At 41.3% G+C, this 12,771-nt stretch overlaps 1 protein-coding gene across 28 annotated transcripts in view; it reads left to right on the top strand.

Annotated features, from left to right (window-relative positions):
* Window positions 1-12,771, top strand: part of NRCAM (neuronal cell adhesion molecule) — a 265,346-nt gene that overhangs the window by 57,099 nt on the left and 195,476 nt on the right. For all 28 annotated transcript variants that reach the window (XM_032402429.1, XM_032402424.1, XM_032402413.1 and 25 more), the window contains exon 2: window positions 1,972-2,127. The gene's annotated coding sequence lies outside the window, so the exon portion shown is untranslated. The remainder of the gene's footprint in view (window positions 1-1,971; window positions 2,128-12,771) is intronic.

Below are 12,771 nucleotides of genomic sequence, written 5' to 3'. Positions count from 1 at the left end.
TGTGTGGTGTGTGTGCACACATACGTGGTGTGATTGTGTGTGGTATGTGTGTTTGTGTATATGTGTGTGGCATGTGTGTGTGGTATGTATGTGGTGTGTTTGTGTGTATGTGTGTGATGTATGTGTGTGGTGTGTGTGTCTGTATCTGTGTGTGTGTGAAGGGAGAATAAAAATCATTCCATAAAATGTTAATCCTGTCACAAACAACAGAAATTAGTATTTAACCTGAGAAAATCTGAAAGCACCAGGAAGACTCCAAGATGCCACTGTTGCCACTTTCCAGTGTGAGAATGCACTGTGACCAAAAAAGACAAAGCCGACACCGAGCGGAGCAGTAGCCTTGCCTCCAACTTTCTGTTAACTGTATTCCCGATAGGAAATACATGGTTAGGAGAGAGACTAGCTTTGTTAAAATTCCAGTTCCCCCTTTCTAGAGACAAACCTAAGCTCACTTGGCTTCAATTTCCTCATTTGTAAATTATAAATAAACTATTATAATAATAGTAGTTAGGTCTGAGAATGTTGTGAGGATAGGAGCATTTCTTAGCACAGTGTCCAGCTCATATGAAGTGCTGTGATCTAGCTAGTAGGATTCTTTTTTCTCCTTCTCATTCTGTAAGGGGTGGGAGCTCAGAGAGCCTATGGCATCAGTCCCTAGTCTGGATGTGGCTCCCTGTCTTCTGGTCTTCCCGGCCCAGCCGGAGACGAACTTGTGTCCAGCCCCCGCTCAGGATCTGACATTATCTCCCCAGAAGACTTGATTCCATCCTAGCGGTGTTCTTTTGCTTGGACCTTGCCTATGTCACCGTACTTCTCAGAGCCCCAGTCTCCTCTTCTCGAAAATTGGGGGCCCTATTTAATTTTATAGGGTCTTAAACTTTGGATACTATTAATTTAAATCATATTTGTTTTAAGACAAACTTGAATTATCAGGTGCAAACCATTAGGGAGAGGCCAAATGTTCGAGCTAGATGAACCATCTGGAAACATCTTCTCTGACTTTGTGTCTTTGGAAAAAATGCCTGTGCTTGGACTCCGACCCACCTGAGATTCTCATTTCATGTCAGGGATTTATTTGGCCTGGATGGAGCCAAGCCAGTGATACTTTCTACAAGCTCTCCAAGTGCCCACAAGGTTGAGAAGCACTTAGTATGCCCAAGGTCAGACCCTTAGTGCTGGGAGCAGGTCTAGCACTCCTGCCTTCAGCTCTCCTCACTGCACACTGACCCCAAGTTTTGGTTTAAAAGAGGTTTCTGAATACTCTTTTCTGTGATTTTTACCCTTTCTCTTAAAAGTGAGGTATTAAGCAAACACAATATTCAGCACTTCTGTTAGGTGGTTTCCATTTAATGAAGGCTTCATTCCGTGTCTTTCTACCTTAACCGTATGCTTGTTTTCTTACAGTGATGTGTTTAGCAACCCCCTTTTATTCCCAGATGCTTTCTTTTCTCACTGACTTCAAAGCCACCTCTAAAATGTAATTGCATTGCTGAGTTCCTCCCTGACAATGTCAACCTTGATCAAATACTTCGTTCTTCACTGTTTGTTCTTTTCGGTCGGTATTAGATTCTTCCCAGCCACAGCTTGTGTGTTGTGATTGTAAAGCGACTGGTATTCCCATGAAGTATTAGAGGAGAATAAGATCAAGTGCCTTTTTTTCCTCCTTTTAATTTGTGTGCACAGTTGTTTCCTGCTGTTTAGGGGTCATTCAGACTCCTATCCTACACGAAAATGTAATTGGAATTATGTTACCTGTTTTCATTACCTGTGGCCATTAAATTGCTTAAAGTCTTAAGACATTGATGTTCTTAAGTACAGAAATGTGTTGTTAAAATTAATCATGGAATTTAATATGTATTAAGTTCCCCTTGTCAAATTTAGTAGGATGGTAGAATGAAATATCAGCTTAATAGAATTAACTAACCCAAAACAATTTACACTATTCTGTGGTTTTTTTTTTTTCCTATTCAGGAATCCTTGTGATATTCTTCCTCAGCACCCACAACCCCTGTTTGTTGAAGACTTTGGCCAAAACTGCTCTCAGCTGTTGGCATCATTCTGAGAAAAGGACAGCTTTCAAACATCAGGGAAACTTTCAGACTTTTGGCCCCAGTGGATCTTTTGAAGGTGAGAGCAAATCAGTTCTCTCTTTGTCTTTAGAAATCTAAATTAGCTGTTCTGTGTTCTAAAATCTACTTCTTGGAAAAGAGTGAATAAGGGAATAGATAATTGAAAATTCTCTACAAAGAATTGAGAGTTTTTCTTTTTCAGGAGAATTTTTTAGTAGTTACGAAGGAATTCAAGTGGCTATTTTGATGTAACAGGAATTTATTTGAAGTTGTAGCTCTGATCTAAGAAGACTTATTTGAACACAAACATACATGTGCACGCGTGCGTGCACGCACCTTGAAAAAATCAATAACATTTCTCTCCTCAGAGGGATTTCTTATGTATTTAGGGTTTCTGAGAGCCTTCATATTTGCCTTACCCTGCCTTTTAGAATTTTTGAAGGATAAAACAAAATAATATATATGAAAGCACTTTGTAAACCATGAAGTATTATTTGTGTAAGTAAGAAAAACAATTACTATTTCCAAATATTTATAATCCTCCAAAATACTCTTATATCCTCCAATCTATTTTTCTTTATAGTTTGATTCACTTTTATTTTGATTTTTGTAAACTTTGCTAGGATCTCAAGAAGGAAAACTGATAAGTCCTTACCTTCAAGGAGTATCTGTCAAATGCAAGAGACAGACACATAAGTAGATATGACCAACTCCAATATGATGAAAATGTATTGAGAGTGCGTTAAGGAATGAAAAAGACATTGAATGCAGCCTGGGGCCAGATTGTGTGTGTAAAAGTAGGCTTCTTGGAGGAGGTGACCCCTGAAACGGCCCTTGAAAGATGACTAGGAGTTGGCCTGGTGGAGTGGAGGAGGATATTGCCGGCAGGAGCAGTGGGAGAGGGGTGTGAAACCTGCATGCAGAAATAATAAGTTGTTCAGGGTTGTTGAACCACAGGTATGAAGGGGGTGTGTGTGTGTGTGTGTCTAAGCATTGAGGGGTTTTAAGATGTAGTCAATGGTATTTTAGGTATGTTACCTCAGAGAGAGTATAGAGAAACAGCTGGAGGTGAGCAAGATTAAGGGAAGATTTGTTTTGCACTGATCTGGTGAAGAGATGAGAGGGATGAAATTAGAGAAGAAGCAGTGAGGAATAGAGGAAGAGAGCTTTGAAAGAGCTACACTATGCTGGATTTGGCAATGGTTTGGGCATTGGAAGTGAGAAAATGTTAGGACCTGGGATTCTCAGGTTTCTGACTCCGGTGACATAAAAGGAGACTAGGGGGGAAGCAGACCTGTCTTGGGGAGGAAAGGACTTTGAAGTATACATGAGACATCTAGGTAGAAATGTCCACTGGGCAGCTGGGAGTGTAAGCGGGGAGGTTAGGGGAGGGTTCCAGGCTAGAAACATTAATTTGGGAGTTATAGGCAATAGTTAAAAATCTTGTTTGAAATATAACTTTGATTTTGTACTTAAGCTTTCAAAATAAGTCAGCCAGAAAAAAGACAAAAATCATATGATTTCACTTATATGTGGAATTTAAAACACAAAACAAATGAACAAACACACACACACACACACACCCCAGAAAGAGGCTCACAGATACAGAGAACAAATTGGTGGTTGCCAGATGGGGGGATGTGGGGAGATGGGTGAAATAGGGGAAGGGGATTAAGAGGTACAAACTTCCAGTTATGAAATAAATAGGAGCACCTGGATGGCTCAGTCGTTTGAGTGTCCAACTCTTGGTTTCTGCTCAGGTCATGGTCTCAGGGTTGTGACATTGAGCCCAATGTGGGACTCTGCGCTGGGCGTGGAGCCTGCTTGGGATTCTCTCCCCCTCTGCCCCTTCCCCCCACACCCCTCTCCAGCTCTCTCTCTCCTTTTTTAAAAATAAATAAAATAAAATAAAATACATAGGTCATGGGGATGAAAAGGTATAACATAGGGAATACAGTCAATGATATTGTAATAATGTTGTTTGGTGGGAGATGGTGACTACACCTATTGTTCTGAGCATTTCATACTGTATGTAACTGTTGAATCACTATATTGCACACCTGAAACTAGTATAATATGTCAACCATACTTCAATAAAAAAATTATTTGTTCATACACTTAAAATACAACTCACTGCATTCTCAATTTCCATTTCATTTTGACATGACCTATCATTTCATTTGTATCTGTATTTGTTGTTCTTATTTTCTTAGTCTAATAAATTAGGGGGCCCCTGAGTGGCTCAGTTGGTTGAGCCCTCTGACTCTTGGTTTTGGCTCAGGTCACGATCTCAGGGTCATGGGATCGAGCCCTGTGTTGGGCTTTACACTCAACAGGGAGTCTGCTTGAGATTCTCCCTCTCCCTCTCCCTCTGCTCCTCCCCAACCATGCTCATGCACCATGAGCGTGCATGCTCTCTCTCTCTCTCTCAATAAATAAATAAATAAGGATCTTTTCCTAGGGACAAATGTGGGGACTTTTTTTAGTTTGATGAAAGGAAGTTTAAGTCAGTATTTAAAAAAACAATGAAAACCCTAAGATTTCAGAGGTATAAGCCTGTGCCATTCTTCATTTGAATTCACAGTATTTACAGAAATTATGTAAGGAACATGCTTTGTTTTTCAAAGGGTAATTCTTTTTCTGTTTATCTCCTGGTTTCTTATCTAGTCATCATTTTCATTGCTCTGCCCAGGATATGAGCGTTGCCCACGGGAGATCGAACAGGATCTTTCCTGCATTCTCCAGGGTGTGTCAGGGTCCCTCCTTTGGGTTTTTCCAGCATCACTCAGCATGTCATGAAAGGAGCTGTTATAACAGAGGCTGCACTGTTTCAGAGCAGTCTACCCCACTTAGACATTACTCAGAGCCTTCTTTGAGGGAATGTCATGGGTAAAAATTTTAAATTCAAATAATATGGACAATCGTACTATTTTGAGTGAATTTTATTTAATTACTATGGCCTTAATTAGCTTACTGACTTTTTTTCCTTAAGACCTGTTGGAAAATCACAAAATGCTCCCTTTTTACTCTTTCTAGTCCATTTCTCTACCATCTTTCCAGAAACTTTACAGATCCGCTAATCTATCACTTTCACTTTTACACAAAAGAATATTAATTTGAAGCAAAATTAAGTAACTGACCAGCTAACAGCTGGAGTCAGAGCCCTGGTCTGTTGAAACTCAGGCTGCCCCTTCCACCTACTCATTTTCTTTTATTCCACATTTTTAGAGCACTGTGGGATTACCTAATATGTCTTAAAGTAATAAGAAATTGAATTAAGTCAATCCGTTCATACTGATGGCATTTGCCTTGGCCAGTTGCTCTCCATTCAACAAGCAGATTTTGCTTTCTTATTTTAGGCCCTGATGAACGTTTTATGTTTAATTTTGGTAATTTTAAACTTTTTTAACGTGGCTTTTGTTTTTGTTTTCTCTAAGCTGGTTCCACTACTGAAATGAAGGATCAGTAGAGAATCAAAACCACCGGGGTGCCTGGGTGGCTCAGTGCGTTGAGCGTCTGCCTTCGGCTCAGGTCATGATCCCAGGGTCCTGGGATCGAGCCCCGCATCGGGCTCCCTGCTCCGCGGGAAGCCTGCTTCTCCCTCTCCCACTCCCCCTGCTTGTGTTCCCTCTCTCACTGTGTTTCTCTCTGTCAAATAAATAAATAAATAAATAAATAAATAAAAAACCCACCCATGTTTCAGGTCTAGTTAAAAAAGGACAATCATCTCAACATCCGTTATCCAGCCAATTTTTCCCTACTAGGTACTCTCTTTTTTTTTTTTAAGATTTTATTTATTTATTTGAGAGAGAGAGAGCACACAAGAGCAGGGAGGAGGGAGAAGCAGACTCCGCGCTGAGCAGGGACCCTGGGATCATGACCTGAGCTGAAGGCAGACGCTTAACTGACTGAGCCACCCAGGTGCCTCCCTACTAGGTACCTTCAGTAACAATGTATTACGCACATTCACACACAGTTCAAGTACTGGCTGAACAACCCAGTTTCCAATTTCATTTCCCCTTTTTAAATAAAATACAACTTTCACACATTTAAAAAAAAAGGACACTCATTAATTATTTTAAAACCAACTCTTTTAAGCCCAAGGTATTTCTGATTTGGTCAAATACATTGCAATACCCAGTGGATTTTATGTATAGAAAATGAATTTATGGAAATGCTGAGTTGGTGTAGCTTAGACTGATGGCACGTGCTTGCAAGTTGTAGGTGGTCTCAAGGACAATGAACTGTTCTCTGAAATTCACAGAGTGGTCAGTCATTGCTGTGAAAGCAGTGGGCCGTAAGTCGTCAGAGTGCATGTATAGAACATGATTCACTTATCCCGAAAGCTGCCAGTAACAAAAGGAGTTTACACTCGTTGATGTGCAGAGCCCAAGAAATAGGTCTTCCTGTTTTGGTCTCTCTCTTTTTTCGCTCTGTGCCTGTCTCTGCATCTCTTTTTCTATCTCACTCATGTTCTGTGCGTGAGAGACACAAATTAACATGTCTCCAAAGTGTGCAGCCCTTGGCAGTTTGTGTTTATGGAGCTGGCAGTAGAAATGGTATATCATGGATATGGGAAGCAGGTGAACCACCCTTCATTTGGTAGATGGGGGGCCGGTATAGGGAGACATCGATAGGCTCGCCCTGGGCATAGCTTGGCTACATTGGCAGCACAGCAGCATGAATAAGGACAGACAGACAAAGAGCACAGGATGGTAGGATGGCTAGGAAAGGGCACGCCAACCCTTCTCCACTGTAGTTTGGCTCAGTCATAGGGTCTTCTGAACTATCTTACTGTGGGCAGGGTGCGGAATGCAACAGTATTTAGCATGCAAACAGAGCACTGCATAGAGTATGTTAGCTGTGCGGTTGCCATGTAAACGTTATTTAAAGTTTGGGGGCACCTGAGCGAGTTAGTCGGTTAAGCGCCCAACTCTTGATTTCGGCTCAGGTCATGATCTCAGGGTCATGAAATCGAGCCCTGCGTGGAGCTCCGTGCTAGGTCTGGAGCCTGCTTAAGATTCTCTTTCTCCCTCTCCCTCAGTCCCTCCCCTTCCCCCCTCCCCTGCTGGTACACACTCTCTCTCAAAATAAATTAAATAAATAAATAAAAGTATTTAGAGTTTGAAATCGTATCCAAGTATTGAAGCCCTCCTTCCACCCTGTGGTTTGAACACAGAATCCTGCTGGACGAGGACTGTTGGGAACCACTCCTATCAGAAAGTGGAAGCCATAGGTGAGTTGCCATGGTGAGAGTTTTGAACGGGCAGTCTTCCAAGAGGCTCAAATCATATTTAACAGTAAAATGTGTTACCCTACACCCTTCTGTAGTGTGGGATTTTAAAAAGAAAGGGGAGAGGAAATGCTGAGCCACCAACTTTTGATACAAATTCAATCCCACTATAGAGGTCATAGACTACATCAGCAATTTGTGGGCCATTTTGGCGGAGGACAATGACGATGGATTTCTAATCAGATAACGTTGCTGCATTTGAATTTTCACTCTTCACTGCCTTTTGTTGTTTGCATATTTTGGAAATTATTCTTGATTCAGGTTTGTTATTAACTTTTTGAACTCCAGCTTCTGTGCTGATATCTTACCGCTCATGTTACAATGAGCACAGTGACTGGAGAATTTATTTTTGCAGTCATTAATAGAATAGCAAGGCAGCATAATATGAATTAATGACTCTTCACATTTTCCCGTCATATAAGCTGGATTCGTTATCCCCTGGGATCTATTTCAAATTCATGCCCCGATAAGCCATTCTCGCTCATTGTTGGCTTTCTAGCTTTTTAAAAGCTTCTGCATAATGGATACATAGATAACAATAAATGATAAATACTTTTGATTTTAAACTTTAAAAACATTTCTGATCTCATTATAAAGTGGAAAATGAAACACAACTTCCACTTCATGATCAATAGCCAAAGTATTTGGGCTATTTCTTTGTTTTTTAAGCAAGAACCATCCTGAGGCAATTATGTCTTTTTTTTTTTTTTAAAGATTTTATTTATTTATTTGACAGAGGGAGACACAGAGAGAGAGGGAACACAAACAGGGGGAGTGGGGGAGGGAGAAGCAGGCTTCCAGTGGAGCAGAGAGCCCGATGCGGGGCTTGATCCCAGGACCCTGGGACCATGACCTGAGCCGAAGCCAGACGCTTAACGACTGAGCCACCCAGGCGCCTGGCAATTGTGTCTTTTTAATGCCGTTTAGAAAATAAAATCTGTGAGGAAAGATTGAGGATAAAAAAAATTATTGAAGGTGCAGAACTACAGAAAGGGTTTTTTCATTCCTTATATCATCTTTCACTTGGAGGACATGTATATTTTCATCAACCAGGACTGTTCAAACACAGTGACATCCACTTGGGTAATAATTATGTTACCGGTATTTCAAATTATTTTCTGTCCTTTCTGCTTCCCCTCTTTGCTATCAAAGTTTTCATGTTTTATTTAGACTCACCATTTTAGTGTGTGTGTATCACATGGAGAAAGTGTCACAGCAAAGGGACAGAGTCCCAGAAATAGAGATAGATTCCTCATTCCCTACACATGAGCTAAAGCAGTATTTGTGGTCCTTTATCCCCACTCAATCTTACTTATTTCTTTGGCATTAAAGCTATGTGATTTCTATTACTTACAAACCTGTAAATAGGTACACAGACCGGTGTCCGAAGTTGGCGATCGGAACACACTCACAGTAGTTGAGCTGTGATGTGCCACCCAAGTGCCCTGCCCTCTCTAGGACTGGGACACTCTTTCCCCAGCTTCTGGGGGTGTTGATAGCTGAGAGCTCAAGGCTGGGTCCCTCCTTGCTGGTTGTCCTTAGGCCTCGGCTACAGAGAGTTGCCTCCTTCAAGGTTATACCACCTGACCTGGGGCAGCATTGTACATTCAATGACTGGTCAGTTTGGGGACACAAAGACCCTTGCCCCAATTCAGGACAACTCTGTAGGACTGGTAGGGTCGGCTGGGGCTTTTGTTGTGACTGTCCCACAGCCCAGCTTCTCCTACTGTCTTGTCCTGCTTTGTTCAGGCCCAAGAGCCCTCCCCCATAAAATCCCTGTGTGGCAATCCCCATCTCAGAGTCTAGCTCTAGGGAAGCCTGATCTACAGCAGCCATCCATGGTCCATGTCATGCATGTGTTTGCGTGAGTCTGTGATTATGTATCTTTATAGCACTGTGAGAAGGTCATAGCTCTGGAATCAGAATCAAGATCTCTGACAATCTAGCCCAGGCCCTTCCTGTGAAAAATGGGGATGACAACACCTACCTCTTAGACTCATTGCCAGGATTTGGCAGCAAAGTATTCAGTGCTTGGATACAGGCAACGTTCATTAAATTATACCTTCATTGTAATTACCGGCAATTTCTGACCAATTGGTTATAATACAGAATGCATTTTTAATGTCATTTTTATTACAACATTTGCTTTGGTAGAGAATGGAGGTTAATAAAAGATGCATCACCTGCAAATTGAAATCGTTCTTCCACATGGTTAGTCCCCTTTTATAAAGTGTATGGAGAAATTGGGCCAGGTTCCAAAGGGAACCTAAAGTCATTAAAGAGATGGAAAGAAAATTCTATGAGTAAAAGTGAAAAATCTGGAATTGTTTAAGATTGGGGGATTCAGGTGTATGTAACTCCCTTCTATCTCCAAGTAAATGGAGATCTTTTGAGAAGAGATATTGGACGTGTTTTGTCCATGTTCACAGAAGACAGAACAAGAGAAAATGGACATAAATTAAAGGAGGAAGATAGTTGGATTTGTATCAAGGGAATTCCTCTGCTCTTGGACAATAAGACATGGAAAGGAGCTTGTGGAATATACAGTTAAAAAAATCTTCAAAGCAAGGAAAAACAGCATTCAGTCTTGAATCCCTGAAATGCTCCCCAGAGCATTTATGGAGAACTCTGAACTCTGTGATTCTGTGATTTCAGATTTCAGAAATGATCTTTCCAGAAACTCAAACATGTATGCTCTGTTTTGCAAATGGAAGAAGATCACGACTATTTATCCACATTTGTTTTCTTTATAACTAAAATCTCTTGTAGTATCTTTGAAAGTGCCCATAGAGATCTCCTATGTGGCTTTGTGATAATAAATCTTTTTCATTGAATAGGTGTCTTTCCATATGTTTTAAAATCTTTTATCTCCCTCTCCCTGTGCCTGCTGCTCTGCCTACCTGTAAAATTAAATCAAAGTCTATGGTCCTTTGTACCCAATGTAAGTTCTTTTGAAACTCAGATCTTGGGAGGACATTGTTAAAATACTCCTGAGTGTGAAATCGCTACAAAGGGCTTTTAGACAACAACAGGAAGTCTGGAGCTTTGGAGAACAAGTTTTGCAATCAATTAATTGCTCAGAGATAAGATTAAAGAGTGGATATGGGACTAAATGCTCTTTGAAGACCTCAGTGTCAGAAGATAAGGGGAAGGCACTAAGAAGTTTCTAAATGACTCCTAAGTATATTGGATTTTGCATTTTCTCCTTGGTGTATCTTGTCAATACAAATCAGCCGAGACAAGATGATGGAGATGAAAGAGCCTTTTTTGGATTGGCAGCCAGAACGTCTGGCTCTGGTTCAGCCTCAGCCACCAGATAAACTGTTCTTCTCTCATGGAACTATGTCTACCTAGGTTTCCTTTGGATTTCCAGTTCCAGCATCCTATCTTAGATGCTTATCACACTATAGTACCTTCACCAGACCTGAGAGCTTGTCCCCAGGGCCCCATCGCCTCCTGACCTAAAGCAGTTCTGCTTTCATTCTTTTTTAATTTTGTAATTTTTAAAAAACATAGATAGGCAGATAGAGATTTCATTTCACTTTTCGCTCGATTAAATAGATCCACTGCTAGAAAACTGAATTTTAAAGGTATTCTTACTGATTTCCGTGTCTTCAATATTCTCCCTGATAGAGCTCATTAAAATACCAAATTTCATTCCTTCTCTTACTGCTAAGCTAAAACTCTTCAGGTGACTCTCTGTGTCATGAGGAAAAAGTGCACAGTCCTTACCCGGCTATTCCAGGCCACTGTCCCTCCTGCATCTGTTGATGAGGCCTTAATGTTCTAACACATGAGAATCTAACACAATCTAACACAATGAGAATAGAGTGTTTGGTGCTGCCTGCTGGCTGGAATGACTCATCCAATTGAGTACCCTCTCTAATTTTGCTCAGCATTGTCCCTGCCCTGCTCTAAGCTACCTTAAGCCATTCTCTTCCTTTTGAGCATACCTCAAAACACACGCTCTCTCTCCACAAAGCCTTTCTTGATTGTTCTAGCCCCTACCAATCTGGTCCATCTCTGAAATCCTCTCGTGCATTTGGGCATTTATACTAGTCTGCATTTCGTTTTACCCAGTTGACTGTGGTGTTATGTAGACTGCGTGTGCAGCCATGCCCCTGGGGCATCAGAGAGTATGACAGTGGTCACAGTGACCACCACCCACCTAGGGAAATACATGTGTCTGAATCCTCCCAAATTGTTTGCACTTTGGGTCCTTCAGTCATTTATGCTTCATTAACTTTTTAATAATGGTGATAATGCTGCCATTCTTTGTTCTTTGCAATTTACAAAGCACTTTGCATGTTGTTAGTTCTAGCCTCACGATGACCCACGTGGTAACTAGGGCAAGCGAGTGTCTGTCAAATGAGAAAACTGCGCTTGGTGGGGGGCACCTGGGTGGCTCAGTCGGTTAAGCGTCTAACTCTTGATTTGGACTCAGGTCATGATCTTGGGGTCCTGGGATCGAGCCTTGCATTGACGAGCTCCCCACTGGGGGGGAACTTCTTAAGGATTCTCTCTCCTTCTCTCTCCACCCCTCCCCCTGCTCATGTACCCTCTCTCTTTCTCTCTCTCAAATAAATCAATCTTAAAAAAGAAAAGAAAGAAAAGGAAACTGCGCTTGGGGATATGCCTCCAAATCTTAATGTGAAACCCACAGCAGGTGCTAAAACTCTGATCTTCGGGCTTCTATTTTAGTGTTGTACATGCGTGTTACTAAAAGCATGGGCTACAGACAAGCAGCAAGGGCATCACCTGGGAGCTTGTTAAAAATGCAGAAGTTCAGGCCCCATCCCAGACCTGCTCAATCAGAATCTGCATTTTAACAAGATGCCTAGGGATTCATGTACTTTAAAGGTGAAGTACTGTAATTTAAGGACAATTTCAGCCCCTGTGGTAATAACATGAAAGGGTTTTATTACTATTCCTATTGTTGCTGTCAAATCTCCCTTCCCTTTGAAGAGGTCTCTAGCAGATCTGATAGATTTTTAGTGACTTTCAGGTTTTTAAGTTTCATACACTCTAGTCTGCTTTTAAAGCTTCAGACTCATATGGAAATGAAAGCTTGCTTTTCCCCCAGCCCAGCTGTGCCCTTCAACAATTTTTTTTTTTCCTGTTTGTCAACCTGCTCTTAAGCCAAATGTACCCCTTCTAAGCTCTGACTCTTACTGGCATATCAGGGAGTAAGAACTTTGGTTGCCCCACTCAGCTTGTCACTGAAACTCAGAAGTGAAAAGCAAGCACACATACCCAACATAAAATAACTAAGAAATTGCAGCCTTTATCATCATATTTCACCAGGTCATTGGCCCCAAGAAGGACATACAGTTGTCTTTGGCAAAAATGGGAGTTGATGGAGTATGAGACTGTACTTCATTAAAAAGGAGCATTTTTCAACCTCTTGTT

This window comes from Phoca vitulina, unplaced genomic scaffold (genome assembly GCF_004348235.1).
Source record: "Phoca vitulina isolate PV1807 unplaced genomic scaffold, GSC_HSeal_1.0 scaffold4, whole genome shotgun sequence".
NCBI lineage: Eukaryota > Metazoa > Chordata > Mammalia > Carnivora > Phocidae > Phoca > Phoca vitulina.
This window is presented reverse-complemented; position numbering and strand designations above follow the sequence as displayed.